This window comes from Bubalus bubalis, chromosome 5 (genome assembly GCF_019923935.1).
Source record: "Bubalus bubalis isolate 160015118507 breed Murrah chromosome 5, NDDB_SH_1, whole genome shotgun sequence".
NCBI lineage: Eukaryota > Metazoa > Chordata > Mammalia > Artiodactyla > Bovidae > Bubalus > Bubalus bubalis.
This window is the reverse complement of record NC_059161.1, coordinates 97,617,601-97,637,223: the sequence shown is the minus strand read 5'-3', so window position 1 is coordinate 97,637,223 and position 19,623 is coordinate 97,617,601. Positions and strand designations below refer to the sequence as shown.

The following is a 19,623-nucleotide window of genomic DNA, read 5'->3' as shown; positions in this document are numbered from 1 at the left end:
ACTCTCACGTCCATACACCTTTGACTATATGGACCTTTGTTGGTGAGATGATGTCTCTGCTTGTTGGGTCCCAGCTATAGGCTGGCATCACCTACATCTATACAGGAATGGGGGAGAAGCCTGGGTTGTTCTTTCTGAATATTCCGAGATACTGTGACCCAGCAGACGTCTTAGCTCCCAAGAGCTGAGGGAATGTCGTGTTACAGTGACTCACATCCAATGACAAGTGGACTCTCCCCAAAGGAACTTCAGATATACATCTCTGTTTCTCCTTCTCAAGAACCCAAATGTGGCACTTAGGAGTACTTATTTCTAAATGTTAAAAGCCTCCATGAAGGGAGAGGTCGACTGCACCTTTCACTCACACTTGAGGTCTGAGCCACAATTACAGACAGTTTCTCTTGACACTCCATGTTCGCTGTGTCTGAGCCCATCATGCAGCACGACAGGGCTGTACCCACACAGGCAGGCATTGCCGGCAGGGTCCCAGGGGGATCCTGCCCTCCCCGTGACTGATGGAAGGCCTGGGCCAAGGCCAGGATGGAGGTGTCAGTGTCGGGGAGCCTGATGTCTGGTGGACAGCTCAAGGCAGGTCTTGCCCCGAGCCCATCACTAGGCTGAGTCACATGCCAACTGTTCCTCTCTGGGTCTCAGACTTCTGAAGATCATGAGCACTCCCACAGGGTGCTCAAGCCCACAGACCCTTCCCTTCTTGGGGCTCACAGTACAAAGTCAAGTCAACCACCTCTCACTGGAACCTCCTGTGCACAATGTCAGGAAATAAGCGTAAAGTGAGGGCAGGGGAGGCATGGATATCATCCTGGCCACCATAGCACTGGGTCTGCTGCAGAAGATGGTTTCTGAGAGATGAGCCCTAACGGGTGCAGCAAGGGAGCTGCTGGTATCAGGGTGTACTGGAGCACGATGGGGCTGGAAGGGACTGATGTTCTCTTGCTAAATTGGGAGAGAGAGCCCAGGAGAAGGCAGCAAGGACCTTCCAGATGCCAACAAGTAAGAGACATTCTGAAGAACGTTCCTATCCCTCTTCTCAGAGGCAATCTCTGGAGGCCTTGGAGGATGGGTAGGAATAACTGATAGGAACAGTGTATAAAATATGCAGGGACAGTTTGAGCAAAGGCAGGCAGGCAGAAAAAATGGAGTATGGCCTGCACCATCCAAAATGTGAATCCCCTGGACAGCAAGGAGATCAGACCAGTCAATCCTAAAGGAAATCAACCCAGAATATTCATTGGAAGGATTGATGCTGAAGCTCTAATACTTTGCCCACCTGATATGAAGAGCTGATTCATTGGAAAAGACCCTGATGCTAGAAAAGACTGAGGGCAGGAGAAGAAGGGGGTGACAGAGGATGAGATGGTTGGATGGCAGCATCGACTTAATGGACATGAGCTTGAGCCGACTCTGGGGGATGGTGAAGGGCAAGCAAGCCTGGTGTGTTGCAGTCCATGGGGTCACAAGGAGTTGGACATGACTGAGCAACTGAACAAAGTCCTGCCCTCACAACGCCTTCAGATCTAACAGCTCTTGTTACTTAACATTTCTGGGTTTTTGCCCAGTGTCTCCAATGAGGCGCACATGTCTACACACTTCCTTCAGTCTCTGTCTCCCTGGAGCTCTCACAGTGCTCTGCTTGCTACAAAAGCTGACTCGGCTATTCCTGAGAAAATGACGACTACATTCCTGTATGATAAAAGAGCATTGATTGGCCTGATGCAAGAGCAAACAGCATTTTAAGTTGCAGGTCCAGAAGTAGGTGGTAACATCAAAAAGAAAATCATTGCACAGTGATTCAAGGGCTAGAAGTGAATGGATGCAAGTGTGGAAATCTGGGTCAAGCATGCGACTACGGTGCAGCAAGGTGTCACAAAAGGCCACGGACTTTAGAAATCGGGAAGTAAGTTCAACAAAACTGTCCCGCAGGTACCAAATACAAATGGCAGCATGAGGGAGGTTCAGTGGGGAGCAGAAAAGTCTCAGGGTCAACATCAGAACGGAGGGAAGGAGGCGGCAGTATGCAGAGTGTGTGGCGTGGAGCTGGTACTCAAGTCATTCTCCGCATCACCACCGTCCTGATAGCTACGGCCTTGGCCGGGGGACGAGATTGGCCCAGAGTCCCTTTCTGAAACACTGTATTTAAAAAAAAACAAAAAAACAAAAAACGAAAAACTTGAGCACCCACTATAATCCAGGCACTGAAGGAAGCACAGGGTACACAATGACAAACAGGAATGACTGGTCCTTGCTCTTGAATGGAAGACGGAGCAGTAAACAACTGAAAACCATGGGCTGCAGGCAGCATGGCACGGCCAGGGCTGGATTTGCGGGTGTGTGGTCAGCCTCAGAGGGCCCGTTTCATGTACTGCCGGAACCTTGAAATTCTTCAACATTTTTCAACAAGGGGCCCTGCATTTTCACTTTGCTGTGGGTCCCACAAATAACACAGCCTGTCCTGGAAATAGGAAAGGGTATCTCGATCCAGCTTCCATTCTTCTCTTTCCCTACTGAGTAATAATACTAAAGTCTGGGGAACTCATCTCCACACAAGCGGCCTGAGAGACAGAGGGGCAACCATCTCGTGGGCCGGGAGTGGTTCGGGAACGAGCGCGTGCCAAAGCTCCGGCCAGTGAACTTTGATGGGGAGGTCTGCTGGAAGCTCCCAGACAAATTCTTCTTTGCTTTTTACTACTGAGCAATGGGAAGCTGATCTCTCTTGTCCAGTAAGTCGACAAGGAGCATGTACTCTGTACTGCCACTAGCAGCCATCGTACAACTACAAGGCGGAACCCAGCCCAAGGATGACAGGGCAGAAACGTGGAGAGAGCCCGAGTCCCTGATGGCACTGTTGGTCCCTGGAACAGCCAGTGCTGAAGCCCACCCTACCTCTGAGGTCCCTTTCATGTGACACAGTCTAGGTCCTAATGCTTGGTGTTTTCTTTTACTGACAGCCTAGAGCATCTTGACTGACACTGACTTGACCAGCTTTGTTTTAAAGCCCAATTATGCCATGCACCAACAGCACACTTTAGGGCAAGGCCCAGTCTCTCTCCTCCGCCAGAAAGAGGGCCAGGAGTCACATTTGATGAGACTGCAGTGGAGACCAAGAGTGGTAAGCACTGACGAAGCTGCCTGGACAGTGCCTCGCACACAGCAGGGGCTCTGTCAACGACAGGTATGATGATGATGATAATGTTGGGACCTAATGGATACATGTCTGCCACTGCATTTCCTGCTGATGAGTTGGTTAGGAGCTGAATTTCCTGACTGAAAGTAAAAGCAGCAGAAATCTTTTTTGTTCTAAAGCCCTTTGGGCATAAATAGCAATTTGTAACTATACTAATAAAATTTAAATAACTTGACAAGCAAATTCAATTACTTTGCACATTGTGGAGACAGTTGGTGAGCTGCTCTTTCAGAAATCTGGACATTCCCCGATCGCCATCACAGTGGGGTTTTCCTCCTCATGAATGCTAGTCACAGGCTCACCTACCCAGGCTAAGACAGCAAAGCTGTGATTCTGCAAAATTAGTTTCATACACTGCCACGGATACAAACCCTTTTTCTATTCTTATTCAAATAACCTTCCAAATCTTACTTCTTATTTGGATTATTTGTTCTCGTGACTATTTCCAGCCTTTCTTTTCTCTCCCAACAAAACAAAACGAAGCGAGAAGCACTCGCTGAAATGTGTGTGACTTCAGCTTTTTGAAGATCTGCATTTTGGGTGTAGTATAAAGTCCAATTCAATGACGATGGGTGATGCACAAATTCTATCCATCAGCATGTTAGGTATTATTACTTTTTAAAAAAAATAGGGTTCAGGGGGAGTGAGCAGCAACAGTTTTCCTATTGTCCACAACTTGGACCACTTTATGAGTGAAGAGTTTCAAGTGAATCTTGGGAAATTCCAATTGGGGGCAGTCAGGGAGAGGATCTTTATCCTTCCTTACAATGCATTGATATATGTGGGGAAGAAAAATGCAGGAGAACTGGAGTCTGTTAGTAACTTGACAAACACCTTTCCAAGTGTGGGGGCTGCCTAAAGATGGGACCAGTTATGCTGGAGAGATGGGGAGAACGCAGATGCTTTCAAACACACTTCCATGTCAGTTTGTAAACTGTTTCTATGTGGTTCTTTTACACAGTCCTCAGAGGAATGTCCCAGAAGTTCATTTCCCTGCCTAAAGCCCTTCCATGGCTTCTCATTCTCTTTAGGAAAAAGTTCATGTTCCTCAGCCTGGCATTCAAGGTTCTTTAAGATATGAAAGAAACTTTCAGGCATTCAAGGTTCTTTAAGATATGAAAGAACCTTTCACCACATCCCTTAGCCACACCAAACCATTTGCCATTTCTTAAAAAGGCAATAAAAGGAAGGCAGTCAACAGCTCCAAGAAAAATAAAGGCATGCAAAGAAAGGAGAGATGGTTAGAGCACACTACTTGGCTCGGGAGCAAAAGAAACAAAAGCAAAACCCCGTTATTTTAAATAATCATAATTATATAACCAATGCCCACATATTTGTCCAAAAGTGATTATAACAATCATCTTAGGACTGTGAAGAGATGAAAAGCAAGAGGGTAGGTAGTGTGGGAGTTCTTCGACTACAGGAAGTCAATAGATAATAGCTAAGACTGATAAATGAAGAAATACCACTATAGGTACCTGATTTGGAAACATGAAGATAAGAAAGAGCAGGGAAAACAACTGCAAGAGATCAGAGCTGTCTGCTGGGAGTGGGGCCTGGGAGTGGGGAGGGCCAGGGCAAGGGACTGCTGCTTCTTCATTATAAACAATTTACTAAAAGTTAACTTAAAAAATTTTGTGTACATATTATTTTAAGAACCATTACAATTGAAGGTTCAACAACAACAAAAAAAGCCGTAGGGGAATGCTTTAACATGAGGTCTGATGTTAAACTCTGAGAAAGGGCACAGTGAACAGAGCTGCAGGGTGGTATTTGAGAGATCAAGTTCTCTCTCTTTCTTACTTTGTGAACACCACTAATTAGGAGAATCATCTGGAATCCATCAGTGACATGGCTTTCGATGGCTCTGGAAATGCTGAGTTACCTGGCTTCATAGATGATGGTTTTCTAGATTTGGGGGATTAAGATTAAAATCTTTATGATACTGTACATTTTTGCTGCTTCTCATAAAACGTCGATAGTCACCAAAATGTGATTTTCTTATAAATCATTCACATTCTGGGGGGTTGTGGTGCACTAAGATTAACTGAAGCATTTGCTTTTAGTCCATGTGTGAGTATGGTGTTGGAATGCCTTCACATGGATTATTCTGCTGTGTGCTTGGAGCTCATTTCTGATGAATTACATGCTTGTGTGCATTGTGGCTACTAGCATAGACACTGATTTAATGTTAAAGTTGTTTGCAAGCCCCTGTGTGCCATTTTTTTTTTAACTGATATATTCCCTTTGTCCATTGGGATTGCACAGGAATTTATTTTGGTTTATTCTCCAAGAAAAGAACCAATGATATATTACATTTATGTTAGGAAAAACAAACAAAATTTGTAAGGGAAGTCTACACCACTCCCTCTCCTTAAGAAACCTTAGAACACTGTCAAGGGAAAGGATGTAAATATAGAAGTTTATACTGATCAAAAATAAAGAGAGAAATATTCTAGGGAAACGGATGGGATTTGAATAGTGGCTAACTTGGCTCCAAGAGGTCTCCCTTGTAACATAAGGTAGGGCACAAAAGTATCTTTCAGCTGTTCCCAGGACCAGACATGCAAGATGACATTTAACAATACTCCTGGATTAAGGCGAAGGATACAGCATTTTTAAGGCTTAGAAGATGTGTGTAAAGTTTTCTGCCAACTTCTGCGATCAGCGTCCTTCAAGTAAGGAACCCCAGCAAAACACGGAACCTATCAGAGAGCTGACATTCAATCAGGCTCAGCTCTTTCCTTTCCATCCCAGGAGTAAGAAAAAAGAAAAAGTCCCACTTTCTCTCTCTCTTAATCACGTTTAATTCAAAGCAACCCTCAGTGATAGCCAGAGCTTTCATTTCCAGCTCCCAGGGGGCCCGAAAACCTTCCCCAGGGAAGCACCAAGCTGACACCCCCTGGCCCCCTGGTTGCTGTCATCTGCTGTCAGGGTCCTGGGGGTGTGGGGGCAGCTGCCTTCCCTGAAGCCAGCACATCTTTGCCACCCACCCCCACGCTTCCTCAGCAAGCAGAGGGCTGGGGTCCCTCCTCTGCAGCCCTCCAAAGAGAACAGCCTCTAGGCCTTCAGCCGCCCCTTCTGCTGAAGCTGCATGCCTTGCAGTTGATCCCAGGCAGGAGCCCAGGAGCCCAATGAGAAGCAAGGCCCCAGGCTGACGCTGTCACCCCCCAGCTAGCTGGGAAGTGTCAGGAGGGTGACATTATGCTTTAAGAAGCAAAGAGGACTTTTTCCCCTAGCCCGAGAGGAAAAACACCACTCTGTCAATGCCATTTAATGTAACAACTCTCAACTTCTAGGATATGTAAATGGGTGATAAAGCTAAAACAATCAAAATGATGGGCCAATAGTTCAAACATCTGCAAGGGGCTTGACAGAAAAGATTCAGAGCCTGGAAATACTGCTCAGAACACAGGAGAACTCACCACATAGTAAAAGAAGGAGCAAAATGCGGGGGTCCCAGGGTGGGTTTTGGAATCAGAGCCACATGCATTCAAATCCCAGCTCTCCTGTTTGGTGGCTGTGTGGTTCTGCACTTATTGCTTCACTTCCATTATGAAAATGTTTCTGTTTTCTACATAAGTAATGGAAATAATTAAACCGAGTATATATTAATATAGTCAGTAATTGTTGTAAGAATTAAACAAGAAAATATAAGAGACGTACTCAGGACAAAGACAGGCACCCAGGAGGGAGTGCTGGCTGAATGGAACGGGCTCTGTTGTAAGGCCTGACTGGATTTGAACCCAGCTTCCATCAGCTTCCCTAGTGGCTCAAAGGGTAAAGAATCTGCCTGAAATGAGGGAGACCCGGGTTTAATCCTGGGTCTGGGAAGATCCCTTGGAGAAGGGAATGGCAACCCACATTCCAGTATTCTTGCCTAGAGAATTCCATGGACAGAGGAGTCTGGTGGGCTACAGTCGATGGGGTCACAAAGAGCTGGACAGGACTGAGTAACTAACACTCCATCACTTACGGGCTTCCTAGGTGGTGCTAATGGTAAAGAACTCGCCTGCCAAATGCAGGATACTTAAGAGACTTGGGTTCGATCCCTGTGTTGGGAAGATCCCCTGGAGAAGGAAATGGCAACTGACTCCAGTATTCTTGTCTGGAGAATCCCATGGACAGAGGAGGCTGGTGGGCTACAGTCCATAGAGTCACAAAGAGTTGGATGCGACTTAGCATGTATGCATCCATCACTTCTAAGTTGGGAAGGATTTGTCACTTTCCTCACTAGCAAGAAGACAATGGCCCCCTCTACCCATTACAGTGGTTTTAGGCACTTCTACATGTTTCTGTCTTCTATTTGCAGAATGAAAAATTCACCTGCCCAGAGACTGAGAGCTGAGCCAACTGTGAAGCTGAAGGGGGAGACCTGGGGCACAGGGCAGGTGCGTGTCTACACTTGCAACCTCAAGCAGAAACGAACCTCCCCTGTCAAATGCTCATCATCCACACCTTTGGCCCCATTTGCCCCTAAATCCTGCCCCTTCAAAGGTTGCCTGTAAATTCAGATGACTGCCTTCCTACGGGATGGTCCAGATATCCAAGGAGGGTGAGCTCACTATCAGTTGAGGTTGAGACAGGCAGGACAAAGAAACAGCAATCAAACCGCTTCTGCGTGCCTGGCAAGTAATTACAGAATCTGCTAAATTACAGTGATTAGGCATTGCCAAGGAGAAGTTGAAAGAAGTCTCCAGCAACTCCAGAAGTGGGAGGGGGAAAAGTTTAATTAAAAGGCTCCTAGCAATGGACTTAATCTCTTGCTTGGGCGGTGGGGGGGGAGGCAAACCAGCAGGTTCAGAAGAGACCAGAGGGAGAGAGGGCCAGGGGAGGGGACCCAGGGAAGTCATCCAGCAAAGGGGCTGCCTGGGTCTTTAAAGGGTTCTCCGAGAGTAAGTGGAGAAATGGGAAACGGTGGCCTTTATTATGGAAATCTGAGATTTAGGTTGAGGATCTGGGCCCCTAGGGGGAGGTAAAGTGGAGACCCTGTTATAATAGCTGATAATGTCCTGCTGAGGCTGGGGCTGATTTGCATAAATACAGCTAAGCCAAGCTTCAGGTGGCTGCAGAGGTTCTCTTGAAGGAATTATTCTCCTTGTGTCAAAAGTTCGCCACCCCTAGGCTGCCATTTTGGGACGAAATGGGCCTTTTTAAGCCACCAAAGGTGGAAAACAAAGGCTGCTCTGTGGGGAGCCCATTTTACCAGTAAAGCTTCCTTTGAAGATTAATTAAATTGAGATTCTGGACAGAAGGACTCATTGCATTGGTGAGGCGGGGGAGAGAGAGACTGAACAGCTCAGATGGGCAGCTCCGCACCTCTGTCCAGGCCGGATTTTAATTTTACCCTGAGAGCTTTACAGAGAAGGCCCTCTATGCAGCCTGGAGAGGGGCCTGCTGAGCCAGCATTCCTCAGGGAGCAAAAGTTCTAGAAAGGACTATCTGCATCGAGTGCTGGGTGTCACTCATCCCTTATCTGTGTGTGAATCTGGCAGTGACTTAACCTCTCTGAGGCTCAGTTTGGCATCTATAAAATAAGCAAACCACAGAGCCTCAGTGCCAGGATCAACGGGAAGACCAGATTCGCCCGTCCCTGCGAAGTGGCCTGGGCCACAGCAGGTTCTCAGCGAACGCTGTTGATTGTGACAAAGGTCACACTCTAAAGACCCAGGAAAAGCACAGGGACCTTATCCCCCAAAGTCTTGACTGTAAACTCGAAGGACATCTCACGTATATAAAAAAGGGAACAGTGTGGATGAGAGCCTTTTTCTTGACTGTGGCAATGATTAAAACCAGGCCTTCAGCAAAGAAAAATTCGACACACTCTGGCCCTTCAGAGGCAGGAAGCTATCTTTAAAAGGTCATCTTTTCGGCCCAGACTTCATACGGTCCGGGGGAAGGGTTCCAAATGGTTCTGCTTTCATTTTGCAGTGTTGCCAAGAGGATTTGAGAATCCACAGGGCCTCATCTGTTGTTCCTTAAGCAAACATCTAATGTAATTTGAAATTTCACTTCATCATTCTGATGGCCGCCAGCAATTCTCCCCCAGCCTGCTAACCCTCCCTTTTAGGGGGGTTAGGGCACTTTTTGAGCAGCCAAAAAGGTGCCAGCTCTCCATGGATTCTCACTGCCCACCAGTCATCAAGAAAATTGCAAAACAGGCTGTGGAGAAGGGACTTGCCTATGAGTTCCCCATGTGACTTGCAAAGTTTCTTTCCTCTTCTCTCTCATTCTTTTTCCAAAAGCCAGTCTTTTTTGAGGCATGTAACCTCGGAGTTCTAACAGAGGCCCCAGTACATATTAAAAAGCAAAGATCTGCACGGCCCTGAAAGAAGGCAGGGTAAGCAGGGAGTCAGCTGGGGCCAGGGGGTTGTCTGACTCTCAAACACAGCCTAAAGCACAGGTTTTCAAAGTCATTACATAGGAAAGATAGAAAATGGGTAGCAGGTACTGTATTTGCATCAAAGCATCTAAAAAATAAATCAGTAAACAATTACTGGCTACTGATCCCATAAGGAAGGAACGAAAGAGACTTCTTTTTTTATTAACACCCATTGGCTTTTTGGCAAACTGGCATCTTGTTTAATCCACTGGAGAAGGGATAGGCCACCCACTCCAGTATTCTTGGGCTTCCCTTGTGGCTCAGCTGGTAAAGAATCCGCTGGAATGTGGGAAACCTGGGTTCGATCCCTGGGTTGGGAAGATCCCCTGGAGAAGGCAACGGCTACCCACTCCAGTATTCTGGCCTGGAGAATTCCATGGACTGTACAGTCGATGGGATCACCAAGAGTTGGACATGACTGAATGACTTTCACTTCACTTTCACTCACTGATCCCATAAGGAAGGAAGGAATGCAAGAGATATTTTTCACGAACACCCGCTGGCTTGTGGCTAACTGTGGTCTCATTTAATCCTACATACATCCAGTGAGCAGATGCTGTTGTCCCCATCACAGAGAATCTGGCTAAGTGACTGGCCTTGGGGCCCTGTGCTGCTAAGGGGTAAAGCCACGGTGTGGAACGGTAGTGAATGCTTTCTGAAGTCAGATCAGGATTCCAGCTTAGGCTGGATGTGAATTCCACTCCTTCCAACTGGTGCCAACTCAGCCGTTTAACAAACCTCTGTGCTTTAGTTTCTTCATTTACAAGTGGCAGCGATAACAGTAATACCTACGTCTTGGGTTACAGGTTGCTTTGCTGTTGTTTAGTCGCTACGTCGTGTCTTGACACCTTTGTGACCCCCATGGACTGTAGCCCGTCAGGTTCCTGTTCCTATGGGCTTTCCCAGCAAGAATACTGGAGTGTGTTGCCATTTTCTTCTCCAGGGGACGTTCCTGACCTAGGGATCAAACTTGAGTCAGCGAGCCACCAGGGAGGCCCTGGGTTACAGGAGAATTTAGTAAATGATTCTGTAAAGCACTTAGTAGGCCACCTTGCACACAGAAAGTGCTCAGTAAAAGTCAGCCACTGGCATCACGGTCAGCACCACGTACAGCTGAGTAGCCAGCACAGACAGTGGGACAGGTCTCCGGACCATGGCTGGGACAAGAGGCAGCCCGGCACTTCTCCTCTGGACAAGGATTTCTGCATTTGCAAGAAGTGGGTAATACTTCCCTTAAAAGGCTGAGGAGACAAACGAAAGAGCATATATAAAGAACTTCCCAAGGCTGGGGCTCAGTAAACGGCAGCAATTATTATTATAATACTTGTGAAGGAGTTTGGGAAATTAAAACGCTGCATAAACTCAAGGTAGCATTATTAGTCTTACTCTGTCGACTTCCTAGGTCCTAAATTAAGGCATAATTAAAGATGAGCTAAGGTGACAAGGTTGGCTGCCCACCTTTTCTTTCTTGGTTTGGTCTTCAGTGTTGCTTGTAGCTTTTATTTAGGCTCCAGGCAAGACATAAAAATATACTTAAACACCCAACCACAATAAACGCCAAGGAGATTTTGCAACATCCAAGCTAGAGAATGCTGCTGCTGCTGACTGGCTGAGTTTAAATCTCGGGAGCCTTGGGAGGCCAAGGAAGCTGGCCACCAAGGAGGGCAGTGTTGCGGGTGGGCAGACTCGCCCCGGTAGCCAGAGTAGCCGAGGGTCTCCCCTGCCGACCCAGGCTGCAGTTTCTGGAGGATAAAGGGAGGCATACTTGTCTCTGGCAAAGAACATGTGCTGCTCCTGGCTGGTGCTCAATAAACCTGAGCTCCCCTCTTCCCTTCCTCGCTTTGCAAGGAGCCCACGGCCCCCTTACACATGGCTATTTCTGTTTATCAACTGTAGACACACATCCCAAATGCACTCTTGGGCAAAGTGGAAAAGGACAGGACTGGCTTGTTGGTCTCCTGGTCCAAAGACACACTGGGAATTAGACCTTACTCCATCTGTGTGAGTTACTCCTGGGAATTGAAAACATCCCCATCGCTTAGGCAAGTACTCAGGGCAGTACCCCTGGAGGAGGAAATGGCAACCCACTCCAGTTTCTTGCCTGGAAAACCCTATGGACAGAGGGGCCTGGTGGGCTACAGTCCATGGGGTTGCACAGAGTCAGATACGACAGAGTGACTGAGCAAAGGGTCATGTCTGCCAGGGAGGGCAGCCCGGTGTGTAAGGAGGGTGGTCCCTCAGTTAAGATCAGCTGGGGCCAAGAAAGGGGCTGAGGAGATGCTGCAGGAGGGGAGTCTGCAAAGACACAAATTGGGGCTGTGGCCATGATCAGGAGCCCCAGTGCAGCCCCACTCACGCTCGTATTCACTTAGGCCCCTCAGAGATCCACCCAATCTTAGAATCTTCAGTCTGACACGTTCATTTTAGGAGGGGCGGGGGGACAAAGCTGCAGGGCAAAGGCACACACAAAAGCCACAGAAAGACCTCGATCATCGCCCCTCACTGTTTCACCCACCAAGAGGGAAGCAGAGGGGTCTCCGGAAAACAAGAGTCCCCTGGGACCTGTGCCAGACTCTGTCTTGCAGGAAACCCCGGCCCCTCTTCAGACCCCGGTATCTTCACCGTTTTGGGGTTAGACTGTCCAAAGGTAACGTCCGTCCATCCAAGTCTATGGAATCTCTCCCAGAGCGCTATTAAGCATGCTTACGCATAGCACCCAGACACTTTTTCTCTGCCCAGAGTGAATTTCAAACAATTGCTTCACATCAGGTCAAATTTCACATACTGGGGGGATTGGCCATTACCTAGAGCGGGCTCACCTGATCTGCTTTTATGCGAGTTCATAAAGGAGGCGGCGGGAGATGTGTTAATAGCTTTCATGAGGTGCTATGGCCCAGGATCTGGAGATGATATGAATTATGCTCGATGTTAAAGCCCTCTTTATCGTTCTGGGAGGAAAGAATGAGACATACTGTATGTGCTTTTTTTTTTTTTTTGAAGCAGAGGAACGTTTGATTTACTACTCAGGAGGGGGTTGTTCTTCACAGCCAACACTTATTTTGGTTCTATTTCATTACTGCTGTGCACTTTGCAGGCGAGGAAGTGTGCAATTTTTAAGAGTTTCTTGAACCCTTGGAAGAAAAGCTGGGGAAGGAGGGAGGTGAGCACTTCTTATGTTCCAAACACCTTTCACTCTTTGTCTGACAATCCCATGAGATAGGTTACTGTACCAGGCCTGTTTTGCAGGTAAGGAAATAGGCTCAGAGAAATGAAGTAATTGACCACAACTAATTAGCCCAGTAAAAATCTAACTATAAAGCTCCAAGAGTTTGTTCAATTTTATGACTGTGTGTATATAAAGAAAACCAGCACAGTGCTTCTGAGGGTTGAAAATGACCCGAGGCGCTTGGGTCAAGGGGACTTCCTGGGGCTGCAGCAGCAGGAGCAAACCATCCCAGGCACACACCTGTGGGTTCAAAGGCATGGCTGTGTCCTAGCCTCATGTTACAGCGGTGTGGGTTATGAAGACATGCAGAAAAGTCTAAGATGGGAACCTTCCACTTGACACCGATTCCAAAGAAACATGGACTCTTCATTAAGAAAACTGTTAACATATTTTCAAAGTCCTAGGCTGGAAATCAGAAGAGCTGGGTTCTAGTCTTGGTTTGACCATAGCTGACAGTGACCTTGAGCAGGTCATCTCGTGTCCTTGAGCTTTCTACCCCTTAAAATACAAAGGGGTTTTGCAATGAGATCTCTAAGGTCCCTTTGAGTTAAAGCTCTGTGATTCCATCTGTAAAATGCACTTAATATAACAGCTCATTCCCCAGTGAGGGATAAATGAGGTGTTACCGGGCTGCCTTGTGAGCTTCCTGCACACATGTCATCTCCTTCAAGCAGAAGGTGAGTTCCTGGGGCACTGGAACGTGTCTTCTGTCTGGCACCCGGCACATGTCAGTAACTGTTGGGCTGACCATACGCGTGAAAGGAGGAATGGATCTCCTCATTTCTGGTGTACCGTTAAAGGACATGGACTTAGGGATCAGATCTGAATTTTCATTAAGTTTTACTCTGAGCTTCATCTTCCAAGTTTATAAAATGGGAACAATCATCCCTGCCTTGCAGGGTTGTATTACCACCAAATTAAGTGTTTTTATTGAAAGGAAGACCAGAAACAAAATATGTAACAATCTTAAAGGAGGCAATTAGCTTCTTAATTAATATCTTTGTTAGACCAGCAGCTACTGCATGGAGGTACCTTTGCTCACCCAATAAGCCCTTCTGAGGAACTGGTAAGTGCAGAGTACAATGCCAATCATTAAAAACAGACCCTTGTAAAGAATATTTATATTGTACCTAAATATACTATGTGCCCAGTGTTTTTCTGCTCTAGCTCACCAGGCTCCTCTGTCCATGGAATTCTCCAAGCGAGAAAACTGGAGTAGATAGCTCTTTCCTTCTCAAGGGGATCTCCCTGACCCAGGGATCAAACCCAGGTCCCCTGCATTGTGAGCAGATTCTCTACCATCTGAGCCACCAGGGAAGCTCTAGATATACTATGTGCCCAGTGCTTTTCTGCTCTAGCTCTAGGAGGTCGGGATTGCTCCTTTCATACCAAAGATAAGGCCATGCTCAGAGAGGTTAAAGAACTTGCTGAAGGTCAAACAACAAGTGGAGACTAGAAGATGTGACAAAATCAGGGGTTGAATGAACTAGAGTGAAAACGCTGAATAACCTGAATATTTCAATGATCTTCAAGCTCAAGTCAACCACAAGGTAGAGTAAGGTGGGGAAGGACAAAAGGCCGCCATAACTAATTATAGCACACAGGTTCAAATCAAGGTGGAGTTCATCTATAAGGAGGAAGAAGAGGAAAAACTCCCATATTTGTTCATTCAAATGCAAAAAAGGGAGGTTGGTTAAGGGACTTACTCAATTAGAAAATTACATTTAAAGAATCCTTCAAAAATGCTTTCTTACAAAAACATCGAATGATTTCTCATTCTCGCAATTTAAGAAAAAAATTGGGTTGGAAGTGTGTCCTAGGCATCCGTGATACTATTGTTCTCTCATTGTTACAGAACCCACAGAGGAGCCTCCCGCGCTTTCGGAAGGGTGGTAACCCCAGGGGGTCACCTGCCCACCGCCGGCCCCAAGGCTGACAGCTAGAAGGAAGGGGAGGTCTGGGGGCACTCAGTACCCCAGTGCAAAGGGATAGGAGTGTGTTTAGTGACGGTTTCCAGCTCGCAGAATACAGAGGCACGTAAGGATTGTGCTACAGACACTTGCTCCCTCATTTTCAATGCCGGCCAGTATTCCCTGAAGTGCTTTTTTCTGAATACAAGTCCTGAGAAAATTTCTTAAGAGGGTTCCATGGTGAAAAAGCTTTGGGAAACACTGGGGAACTTCTCTTTTTAGAGAATAACTGGGCTGTGTGCTCAGTCAGTCATGTCTAACCCTCTGTGGCCCCTCGGGCTGTACCCTGCCAGGCTCCTCTGTCCATGGAATTTTCCAGGAAAGACTACTGGAGTGGGTTGCCTCTTCCTATTCCAGGGGATCTTCCTGACCCAGGGATTGAACCCACATCTCTTATGTCTCCTGCACTGACAGGTGGATTCTTTACCTGTGATTTAGAGAACCGCAGGGCATATTTAAAGATGGTCCTCTCCCACCTGGGTTATTTCCACTGCTTCCAGGCTCATTTCTTTACAATTGGTCAGTCTCTGATCATCAGGTGCTTAGCCTTAATCAAAAGCCTTCTGTGGCTCCACACTACCTACAGAACTGTGTGAACTCCTAGCCTGATGGTCAAGATTCTCTCGTATGCAGCTTTAAGTGACAAACCCAGGTGACTTCTTTCTATTACCTACCTTCTGGCCCCCTGATCATTCACTTTCAGTACTAGCCTTTTTTAAAAATTTATTTTTAAAGTAATTTTAGATTTACCTACAAGTTGTGAAAACAGAACAGGGTTCTTGTGTACTTGCCCCCAGCATCTCCCCTGTGATAACATCCAGCTTTTTCTAAATGCTACTCATCACTTCCTACCTTGGGTTACCACTTGTGATGGTGTCTTCAAGCATCTGGTTCAACTTTGCATCTCTCCCAAAACCTGACACTAAGTATAGATCAATGAGGCACAAAGGCTCAGTCGTTCCCAGACTTTTGTATTTCATAGTAAAGGTTTTTAAAAAGTCAAAACCAAAAATAACAGAACCTGCCAATCAATGCTTCATTGAAAAGGGAGTATTTCCATAGGAAGGGCGATGTTAGGGTAAGAGACAGTCTTGATGACACAACTTTCTGTTGCAAGCAGATCGTTGTGTGGCGATCCCCGTGTTAGCTAAAGCCCAGGCAAAGGGAACAAGGAGCTCCCCAGCTTTCAGCACTTTGTCAGCTCTCTGGTGAGGGCTTTGGGAACTTCTGCAATAAACATAGATCCCGCTGAGTTTGGAATAAGTACTCATAGTATTGCCACACAAGACTTTCCCTTGATTTTATAGCAGAGACAGAAGTGTTTGGGGCTAATTAAGCACAGAAATTGCATTCGAAACTAAAAGTCCATTTGGAATTCCCACGTCTCCCTTCCGGTAGTAACACCTTTCCCCTGTCTAGATGGCTAACACACCTCTGTGCACACACATCTCTCCTCCTAGGGCTGGAGTCCACGTGGCTGCAGCGACTGTCTACAAGCAGATAAGGGTGAAGGAAGTCACTTGGTGGGCTCCCCCCCCCCCCCCACCCCGCTGCCGTTTCCGTTCTCCTCCCGATGCCTCTGCTGGAATGGAGATGCATTTTCCTGCAACGCCCGCTCTCCAGAGGAGCAGTGCTCTCTCTGCTCTCCCTGGTGGAGCTTTCCATGGGGTTGAAGAAGCCGGCACCATCTTCCTCCAGCACAGAGCTGACCGTGTCAGGGCTCCTTCATGGCTCACCGCTGCCAAGTGGACTCACGCCCAGACTTTTCAGCACCATCTCCTATGCCGTTCACACGGTGGCCCTAACGGCCTCTCCAGCCCCTCTTTGGGGAGGAAGGCGTGCGGTGTTGGCCACTTCATAGCAAGGTTGCGCTCCTCCCTGCCTTGTGCCTCTGTTGGCGGTGTTCTCTGCACTTGAAAACCTTTCCCTGGCCTGCTCGCCTGGAGAACTGGCGTGCATGCTGTAGAAGTCAACACAAGTACCAACTCTTGACTGCAGCCTCCCTGGCCACTCCCAAGACAGAATTAACTTCTCTGTTCCCATAGCAGCCTGGACTGTCAGTAAAACGGGTTAATAACTACATGCTTTGTGGAGCTGTGATGTTTAAGTGTAAATATACATGAAGAATTTAGAACATTCCATAGCACTGAACACATGTGTCACTATAATTGCAGCTGTTGCTGATGTTAAAAAATATTTTTAAAAACCTGCTTATATATTTTTATGCCCTGAGCTACTATGAATTCATAAAGGGCAGGGGCTCAGTTCCTCTGAGTCTCTTAACCCTAGCACCTAGCACAATGTTGGCAATAAACCAGGAGTGAAAGAAATGTATTTTGTTTTGATTCTAAAATAACATTTTCAGGACTTCTCTAGAGGTAGAGTGGATAAGAATCCATCTAACAATGCAGGGGACACGGGTTCCATCCCCGGTCCAGGAAGATCCCACAAGCTGTGGAGCAACTAAGCCCATGCGCTGCAACTGCTGAGCCCACGTGTCACAGCTCTGAAGCCCAAGTACCGAGAGCCGGTGCCACGTAAGACGAGAAGCCACCACCGTGAGAAGCATCGCAACGTGAGTCACCCCCGCTCTCCACACCTAGGGAGCCCACGTGCAGCAATGAAGACTGAGCACAACCAGAAACATAAATAAATTAAAAAATAATAAAAAATAACATCTTCACTAGAAAATGTATATATAAAGGAGAAAAGTACAAAGAAAAAAAAAAAAAACCCAAAGCTCTATCATCACCAGAACACTTAGAAATAACCACTGTTAACACTCCTTGGTCTATTTCCTTCTAAGTCTTTTCTTATACATATGTAAACATTTCCATATCAAATTAGGTTCAGACTGTATATACAGTTTTCTATCCAAGTTTGTTCCATTTAATGTTATACTACAAGTTTTTCAGATCTTTAAATATTATCTGAAAACGATTTCCATGAGCCACCTAAAACTTTATCATACGAACGGAAGATAATGCATGCGATTTCAGTGACTTTCTATTCTTGGACATCCAAGCTGTTTCCAGTTTTCCTGCTTTTGAAAGCACTTCTCAGTTGCAAGCTGTGCTAAGGGGTAGACTAAGGCCCAGATTAAACAGACCCCCACCCTACCCTTGTCCCCACGCTCCCTTAAGAGAAAAGGCAGAGGGTGAATCCTCTTTCCAGGGGCTGCTTTGAGTGTCTCTTGGAAGGAAACATGCTTGGATGAGCTCACTCCAGAGGCTGACCTGCGAGTGGGCTCAGGCTGAAGTCAACCTTCTCTCCCTTCCATCCCCCCTCCACTGTAGGTCCCATTAACATTCCTCCCTGGAGATGGCAGTTCCAAAGGACAAACAGGCTTTGTCGGGGCTCAAGGGCCCTGAGAATGGCCCTGTAACTTGAGCCCCACCAGCTTGGATACCATGGGGCAGGTCACCCTGGGGACGCCTGGTGACAGATGAAAGTGCATCTCAGAGCCCTGGATTGTGTTTCCAGGGCCCAGGTGTGGGGGGATTACCTTTCTGACAAGCCAAGCACTTACCCTCATCTCTACAGCTGCTTTCTCTTCTCTCTCAGGGCCCAGCACCAGAAATAGCACCCTCAAGCCACTGTGTTAAAGCCTCAAGCTGTCTTCATCGGAGCCCTGAGCCCCTCTGCCGAAGAGCTACCGAAAGATCCCGACAAAGTACCTCACTTTGTTAAGTGAGAGAGAGAACACACAGCCTGCCCTGGGGGTGCAGGGGCAGGCGCAGCCCCTCCAGCCAGGGGAGCCACGGAGCTCTTGCCCGCTACCCCCGGGGGCTTGCCCCGAGCTCGCCGCCCAACCAGAGACAAGCGGCTGGATCGCTCTGAGCCTCAGTCGCCTCACCTGTAAAGAGGGCATAATGCTGCATTATATACCAGCCTCAGAACTGCTGTGATGATTGAGAGAGACAAGACATGTGAAAGCACTTAGTACCACGTGTGCCTGGCGAAGGCGCTCCTGCAGAAAAACGCAGGGCTGTGAGAGGGGCCAGGTGTGTGAGAAACAGGCAAGTGATACAGGCAGGTGGGCCCACGTGCCAAGGCCAGGAGCCCTGCCTAAGATGCTTCATCAGGTTGCCAGGAGTGGAGGGTGGGCTAGACTGTTCTGTTCAGGGCTTGGCAACACCCACTGGGACACGACTTGAAAGCAGTCTGGCCTCAGGGCTGGGGGGCATGGAGGTGAGCCCTAGCAGGGCTCTAGCTAGGATCCCCCTACCCCGCAAGCAGGTGCTGGGGCAGGGCAGCCAGGAGAATATGGACCACTCGGCTCTGGCTCTTGGCACCCACCCCAGCGTGTTGCACAATCCAGAGCAGGCTCTCCCCGCAGGCCGCGGCTGCCCTGACTCACTCTCACCTCACAAAGCTGTCCCTGAAGTGGGCAGGGAGCTGACTCCGACAGAACACAGACTGCATTCTTGGCCTGTCCGGAACCAGATTTCTTATTGAAAGACGCAGCATTTCCTGAGCGTCTACTACGGTGCCTGCACTGTGCCGACACTAACCTCCACGTGGTTTCAGTAGGTCTCCAGCACGATCCTGTGAGGTCCTTGTTCCCGTTCCAAGCAGGGGTGATGAGATCTTTTAAACACGGGCAAGCATGGGATTAACCCTGGGCTGGGGAAAAGTTATGACCAACCTAAACAGCATACTAAAAAGCAGGGACATCATTTTGCTGACAAAGGTTCATATAGTCAAAGCTATGGTTTTTCCAGTACTCATATACGGAAGTGAGAGTTGGACCATAAAGAAAGCTGACTGCCGAAGAATTGATGCTTTTGAATTGGGGTGTTGGAGTAGACTCTGGAGAGTCCCTTGGACTACAAGGAGACCC

At 47.5% G+C, this 19,623-nt stretch overlaps 1 protein-coding gene and 1 long non-coding RNA gene across 10 annotated transcripts in view; both read right to left on the bottom strand.

Annotated features, from left to right (window-relative positions):
• The window catches only part of TENM4 (teneurin transmembrane protein 4), a 1,425,092-nt gene that overhangs the window by 283,315 nt on the left and 1,122,154 nt on the right, over positions 1–19,623 (bottom strand). The gene's annotated exons all lie outside the window — the stretch shown is intronic.
• LOC123333871 lies at positions 1,835–19,538 on the bottom strand. Its single transcript, XR_006551506.2, has 2 exons — positions 18,310–19,538; positions 1,835–2,148 (listed from the first exon to the last, which is right to left on the bottom strand). It is a non-coding gene; the product is annotated as an uncharacterized LOC123333871 (long non-coding RNA).